The following is a 7,364-nucleotide window of genomic DNA, read 5'->3' as shown; positions in this document are numbered from 1 at the left end:
TAAGAGATTTAGGGAAAGCCACACAGATTGAAAGTGAGTCTCTAAAATGACTCTTGTTGGCCATTCCTACATTAACACAATTACACACCAATAGAGGTAATCTCAGCGACTAAGAATTCATTTAAATATGAGACTGCTTCTTTTAGACTCTGTGAGTGCCAAAATTGAGAAATCCATGATTAATGTTTACTATTTTGCATTCTATTTACGGATGCCCCAGGAGAACATCACACTTTCCCACTGCAGCTACTACAGAGTTGCTTCTAAGGGCGGGGCCGGAGATTCTGTGAGAAGTTCAAAGCAAGGCCTAAGGCTCTTGGCGGATGTTGACACGTATTTACATGACTTGCCCTGTTGTTCTTCCTGATCCAGCAAAAAACGGGAGTCTAAAGCGCTTACAAGCCTTGGAATTTTGAGCATGTGCAGGCCAGACGACAGGAGGTGCTCACTAACATCAACTTTGATCTGGAGAAAAAGTTTCAGATTGGTAAAAATTAGACAGTGAGTAATCTCAATGACTCATCTATGAGTTCATTCAATATTGTGTGCCAGGAACTGTCAGGACAAAGAGAGTCTTTCAAAGGCCCAGTTTTCAGGGAAGCTCACAGCCCAGATACATAAGCAGGTGGTTTCCATTATTACTACATACAATGCCATTACCACTACAGAGGCAAGAAGCTGGGTAATATGGGCATGGTTTAAAAAAGTAAAAATCTGCCTCCTCATTGTCCAGGCTTGGAAAACTGACACAAATAAAGGTAGTTACAAAATAAACAAAAAAGTGACTCCCCCAGTAACACATTACAGCTATGAAGTATCAACACAATCCCCTTCTTAGAACACTACTTTTGTATTGACTGAAAACCTTTGTTCTCTAGAATCATAGATTATCAGAATCTTTGCTGTTTGAAATTTTATCAGTAGGACTGAAGCATTTCACTCTTACCTGAAGTCACTTTGATTCAGAAGTAGCCTTAATTTACAACCCAGTGCAAAGCTTTGGAAAGAGGTCTGTGGACATAGCACTCCATATCTAAACTTCCTAAGGCCACTTTGCAATTCATACTTGACCTTGCCCTTTTTACAGGAGCCTAGTTTTGCTTTCAGGTTGTCAAAACATTGCTTCATTTTAATTGTATTTGTATCCGTCCAGCAAATTCTACATTGACTCTATCCTTTGATACTCTTGTGTACATTCTCTTACAATGGGTTGATAAACCTAGCTTTGCCAGATTACTGGTCTGGGACATCTAGATGGGCTAGGACATTTAATAAATGTCTGAGGTGATAGATGTGTCACTGACCCTGATCTGATCGTTACACATTATATACATGTACTGAAATATCACATTTTACCACTGTAAATACGTATAATTGCCATGTGTCAGTTTAAAACAAAAATATATTTTAAATGTAAAATATGTAGAAAGTTTATATTCAGAGAAAAAAATTCTAAAAGAAGAGTATGGTCAAAGAGAGTTTACAGCCCAGCGCAGCAGCGCACACCCGTAATCCCAGTGCCCTGGGAGGCTGAGGCAGGAGGATCGTGAGTTCAAAACCAGCCTCAGCAATTTAGCCCTAAGCCACTCAGTGAGACCCTGTCTCTAAATAAAATACAAAAAAAAGGCTGGGGATGTGGCTCAGTGGTTGAGTGCCCTGAGTTCAATCCCCAGTACCAAAAAACAAACAAACAAAAGAAAGAAAGAGTTTAAAATTTCACAAGGATGAATTCCTAGCCAATTCATACTAATCCTATAAGACACAGTTCATAAGTTACCTCCTTCAGAGCTGGCCATAATCCTGCCTTCCTCTTCTAAACTCTGGTGGCAGATGCCACCATAATATTATGATTATAGGCTTACCTGTGTCTCCATTTGTCTTAGCTTTTTGGGAGCACAGCCTGACATTGATCTATAAATGCCTGGCACCTGGCCCATGGAAGGGGCTTAATGATTACAAGATGAGCCAACAAGAGAAGCAGAGACTGGGAGCAAGAAAACCCATTGCCAGGGCTGGGGATGTGGCTCAAGCGGTAGCGCGCTTGCCTGGCATGTGCGCAGCACTGGGTTCGATCCTCAGCACCACATACAAATAAAGATATTGTGTCTGACAAAAACTAAAGAATAAATATTAAAAAATTCTCTCTTTAAAAAAAAAAAAAAAAAAACATTTCCAGGAGGTTGTAATGGTCCACAAGTAATGAAAATGACCTGGCCCCAGTGAGACTAGCTGGGAGAACTAGAAGGGTAATGGATGTTTGAATGGTGAAAGAAAAAAGACTTGATAACAAAGTGAAAGAAGTAAAGAAAGTATAAAAAACAAAAGAAAAATTTAAACATTTAAACCTAGCCAGGTGTGGTGGCATATGCCTATAATCCCAGCGGCTCAGGAGGCTGAGACAGGGGGATCCCAAGTTCAAAACTAGCCTCAGCAACTTAGCAAGGCCCTATAGTGAGACCCTGTCTCAAAAAATAATAGGACTGGGGCTGGGGTTGTGGATCAGCAGTAAAGTGCTCACCTAGCTCCTGAGGGGCCTTGGGTTCGATCCTCAGCACCACATATAAATAAATTAAATAAAGGTATTATGTCCAACTACAACTAGAAAATAAATATTTTGGGCTGGGGTTGTGGCTCCAGTGGTAGCACGCTCACCTAGCATGCATAAGGCACTGGGTTCAATTCTCAGCACCACATAAAAATGAAATAAAGATATTGTGTCCACTTAAAACTAAAAATAAATATTTTAAAATAAATAAATGTTTAAAAAATAAGAAATAAAAAGGGCTGGGGATGTGGCTCAGTGGTTAAGCACCCCTGAGTTAAATCCCCAGCACCAAAAAACAAAAACAATCATTTCCAACAATCAACAGCTTTCCTTCAGTTTTAACTTGTTAGAAAATATAATGGGGGCTGGGGATGTGGCTCAAGCAGTAGCACGCTTGCCTGGCATGCGTGTGGCTCAGGTTCCATCCTCAGTACCACATACAAACAAAGATGTTGTGTCCCCCAATAACTAAAAAATAAATATTAAAAATTCTCTCTCACTCTCTCTTTAAAAAAAAAAAAGAAAATATAATGGATGAAAGATGCCATCTGCAACAGCAAACCAAATATCTAGGGATAAACTGAAAATGTGTGATGTGTGTGTGTACGCGCCCGTGCATGCCCGCACGAACATGTATGCATACATTCATATGTGTTACTGGGGACTGTACCATTCCTGAGGTGTTCTACTACTTAGCTACATCTCTAGTCCTATCTGTCTATTTATTTATTTATTTAGAGATAGGGTCTCACTAAGTTGTTGACGTTAGACTTGAACTTTTGATCCTCCTGCCTCCGTCTCCCAAATTACTGGGATAACAAGTGTATTCCACCACACCTGGCCCCAAAGACCACATTTTAGAAACCCCTGCTCTGAAATATTGTGAGATTGCTTGTGGACCTGAGAAGAAGACAAAGGAAGCTCTTGACTGTTTCTTTTTTACAAAGAAGTACTGGGAGAGAAATAGGAGGAAACAGGGTCTAAACAAAGGGGTCAGAGGCCTGACAGGAGCTACACAACAGAATTCTTTCTTTGCAAATACTCCAAATACTCCACCCTAAACCTTAGTGAAGTTACTAGGTTCAGAATATGTTTAGTTTAAGTAAAGGCTCATCTGTGTATGTGTGTGCATAAAACCAAACCAACAAGACCAACCAAAAAGTGTAGGGCACTAATGTGAGGAATCCACTGAACAAGGGAAAGATATCTAAATGCCTAAAATAGAATCCAGGAGAAATTTACTAAAATCTCCAAGGGCAGAGATTTTTCAAGTGAATGTTTCAAACTCCTGATGCTTTGGCAGGGCATGCTTGTAATCCCATGTTCAAGGCTAGACTTAGCAAATTAGCCAGACCCTGTCTCAAAATAGAAAATAAAAAGGACTGGGATATATCTCAGTGGTGAAGTGCCCCTGGGTTAAATTCCTAGTACCTAAAAATAAATAAAAATTTTTAAAAATTAATTAAATACCTGGAGTTATTTGATCTATTTCTTTTTTATTATTATTATTTTAGTTGTTGATTGACCTTTATTTTATTAATTTATTTATATGTAGTGCTGAGAATCGAACCCAGTGCCTCACATATGCTAGGCAAGTGCCTGACCACTGAGCCATAACTCCAGCCCCCTTGATCTATTTCTTGACCCCTTACATATTAGGCTAAAATAAAAGGCTGCTAAAGACTATTTGTGTACCACTGAAATGAAGAATGTCTTCATTACATTTCAACATATTTTTCAATGGTCTAATTACATGGTTTCAAATGAACTTTCAACATAGCACAAATGGAAGACTCCTTTTACAGTGAATAAACATTGGCATATCACATTCACATGGTAGGAGATAATTTCACTGTTTTAGATAAGGTTTATAAGAGTCATTACACTTTTCCATTCAGATAAACTGGAAGGTTACATATCTATAATCTATTATTAGGAAGGCTGATGCAGGAGTTGCAGTTTAAGACCAGCCAGGACAACTTAGAAAGAACCTTTCTCAAAATAAAAATAAAAAGGACCTGACATGTAGCTCATTGCACAAGGCCCTGGATTCAAATCCCCGGTAATAAAAAATAAAAATATAAAAAGAATAATAAACAATTAATGGAACAGAATAGAGAGCCCAGAGCCAGAAATAGATCCAGGCATATTGGAAATTTCATAAGGCAAAGATAACATCATAGAATCGCTGGGAAGAAATGGACTTTTCAACAAAGATAAAGCATGCTTAGTCCCTATGAAAAATTATATCAGAGATGAATTAAACAAATAGGAATGGAATTTTTTCAAACTTTCCAAAGAAAATATAGATTATCTTTTTGATCTAAGAATAATGAACAAAATATAAAATGTGTTAACCATAATACAAAATAACAAAGTTGACTATCTTAACAACAAAGTTGACTATCTTAACAGAAAAAAACTTCTATTTGTTGAAAGAAACCACAAGGAAGGTGAAATGACGAACCACAAAATGAGAGGAGGTTATTTGTAACTCATATTTCTATACAGAAAGTGACTTGGGGGATTGTTTCCAAAATATGAATTCATGTGCTACTACATGTGAATACAACAGTGCCAGGGTCCCCCAGCTTTTTCAGAGCACAGGAAAATGTCTGAAATCTGGGCAGGTGAGGAACTGGTTCTAAATAAGAAAATAAAACTATAAAATTAAAATGTTTGAATTTTATATATTTTTATGCTTCATAAATTTTTAATATTTTTTTAAAATTTTTTTAGTTGTAGACACAATAGCTTTATTTTATTTATTTTTATGTGGCGCTGATGATCAAACTCAGCATCTCGCACATGCTAGGCAAGCATTGTATTGATGAGCCACAACCCAGCCCTGAAATTTTTAATATTTTAATTGATACAAATTATATAATATACATGTGCTTATATGGGGTAACTTCCTTAATATTTAAATGTAAAACATAAATAAATTTCATTATATTTGAAAACAATTAGGTTTTTTTTTTTTTTTGCATTTTTCAATTTTTCCAGTGTCTGCCTGATTGCTAAGAAATCATAAAAATCAAATAAGTCAACATAGTCAAATGTCAATATTGACAATATTCAAAATTGGATATGGGTGTGTATAGTTTAGATCTGGAGTGTCCCCCAAAGGCTCATGTGTTGGAGGCTTGGTCTATAATACAGCAATGTTCAGGGACTTTTGGCCTCTCTTTCTGCTTCCTAGCTTTCATGAGGTGAGCAGCTTTGTTCTGTCATACCCGTCCACCATGATGGTCTGTCTCACCACATGTCTAGAGACAATGTAGCCAACTGATTATGGACTGAAACTGTGAACCAAAATAAGTCTTTCAGCCTTTTTTTTGCTCAGATATTTTGTCACAGCTATGGAAAGCTATCAAGAATATCCTAATATTTCATGACACAGAGTAAGGTCTCTCTTTTCCTGTTTTCATTCTATAACTACCTGTCTCCTTCTATTCCAAATCACTGAGGGTGATTGAGAGAGTGTGGGGCAATGGCTCTAGCAAAGAAGAAACTCAGAGTAATGGGGGTAAGGTTTCAAGGGGTTCAGAGGAAGAGGAATAGAGAAAAGAATATATAGTCTATGTTTTATATACATGGAAACACATACCATATAAGCACAAATTCATTTTGGACTCACTGAAGCTTAAGTGACAGATTTAGTAAGTGACATTAATAATGTCTGTTAGTTTTTCTTTGCTGCAAACAACATACCTGACAAGTTAAAAGAAGAAAACAGTTCATCCTATCTCACGATCTCAGAGGTTCATTCCACGGTGTGCCAAATACATTGCTCTGGGCCTAACATGAGGCAGAACATAATGATAGAAGGGCATTGTATAAGAAAGCTTCTCCCCTCATGACAAATAGGAAGCAAAAAGGGTGGGAAAGGGGCACAAGGAAGACAAACCTTTCCAGGGCATACTTCCAGTGACCTACCTTCTCTAGTTGCACCCCACTTTGCCTACAGGCACCACCCATTACATTCAAACTAGGATGAATTGATCAGGTTACAGTTTTAATAATCTATCTAATAGTAATTTCACCTCTGAATATTCCTGAATTAACACAGGAGCTTTTGAGGGACACCTCAAATCCAAACTGTAACTGTGCATATTTCACAGTTACAGGGGAAGCACCTAAGAGTTAAGAGCAGATCCTGGGTGACAACCAACAAGAAAATAGTAACTTCAGTCCTGTAACCATAAGGATGGGCATTCTGCCAACAACCTGAAGATGGTGGAAGCAGATTCTTCTCCAATTGAATCTCCAGGTAAGAATGTAACAACAATGGGCTGGGATTGTGGCTCAGCGGTAGAGTGCTTGCCTAGCTCACCTAGGCCCTGGGTTCGATCCTCAGCACCACATAAAAATAAGTAAATAAAATAAATATATTAAAAAATGTAACAACTGTGGGGCTGGAGCTGGGGCTCAGCAGTAGCACACTTGCCTGGCATGTGTGAGGCACTGGGTTCAATTCTCAGCACTGCATATAAATAAATAAAAGTTCTATCAACAACTTAAAAAAATACATTCACACACACACATCTATCTATCTTTATATGTATATAAGAATGTAACAACTGGATTAGAGCCTGTGAGACCCTGAGTAGAAGACACTGCTAAAGTGCTAAAGTGTGCCCTGACTCTTGACTCAGAGTATAAGAGAATGTGCATTGCTCAATGCTTCTACATCTGTGGTCATTTGTTACACAGCATGAAATTAAACAGCAAGACAAGCTGATCATGAAAAAGAACAATTAGCTTCAGTGGGATCAGCAAACTATAACTCCAGATCCATGTATTTATTTAAACTTCA

Source organism: Ictidomys tridecemlineatus, chromosome 5 (genome assembly GCF_052094955.1).
Source record: "Ictidomys tridecemlineatus isolate mIctTri1 chromosome 5, mIctTri1.hap1, whole genome shotgun sequence".
Taxonomy (NCBI): Eukaryota; Metazoa; Chordata; class Mammalia; order Rodentia; family Sciuridae; genus Ictidomys; species Ictidomys tridecemlineatus.
This window is presented reverse-complemented; position numbering follows the sequence as displayed.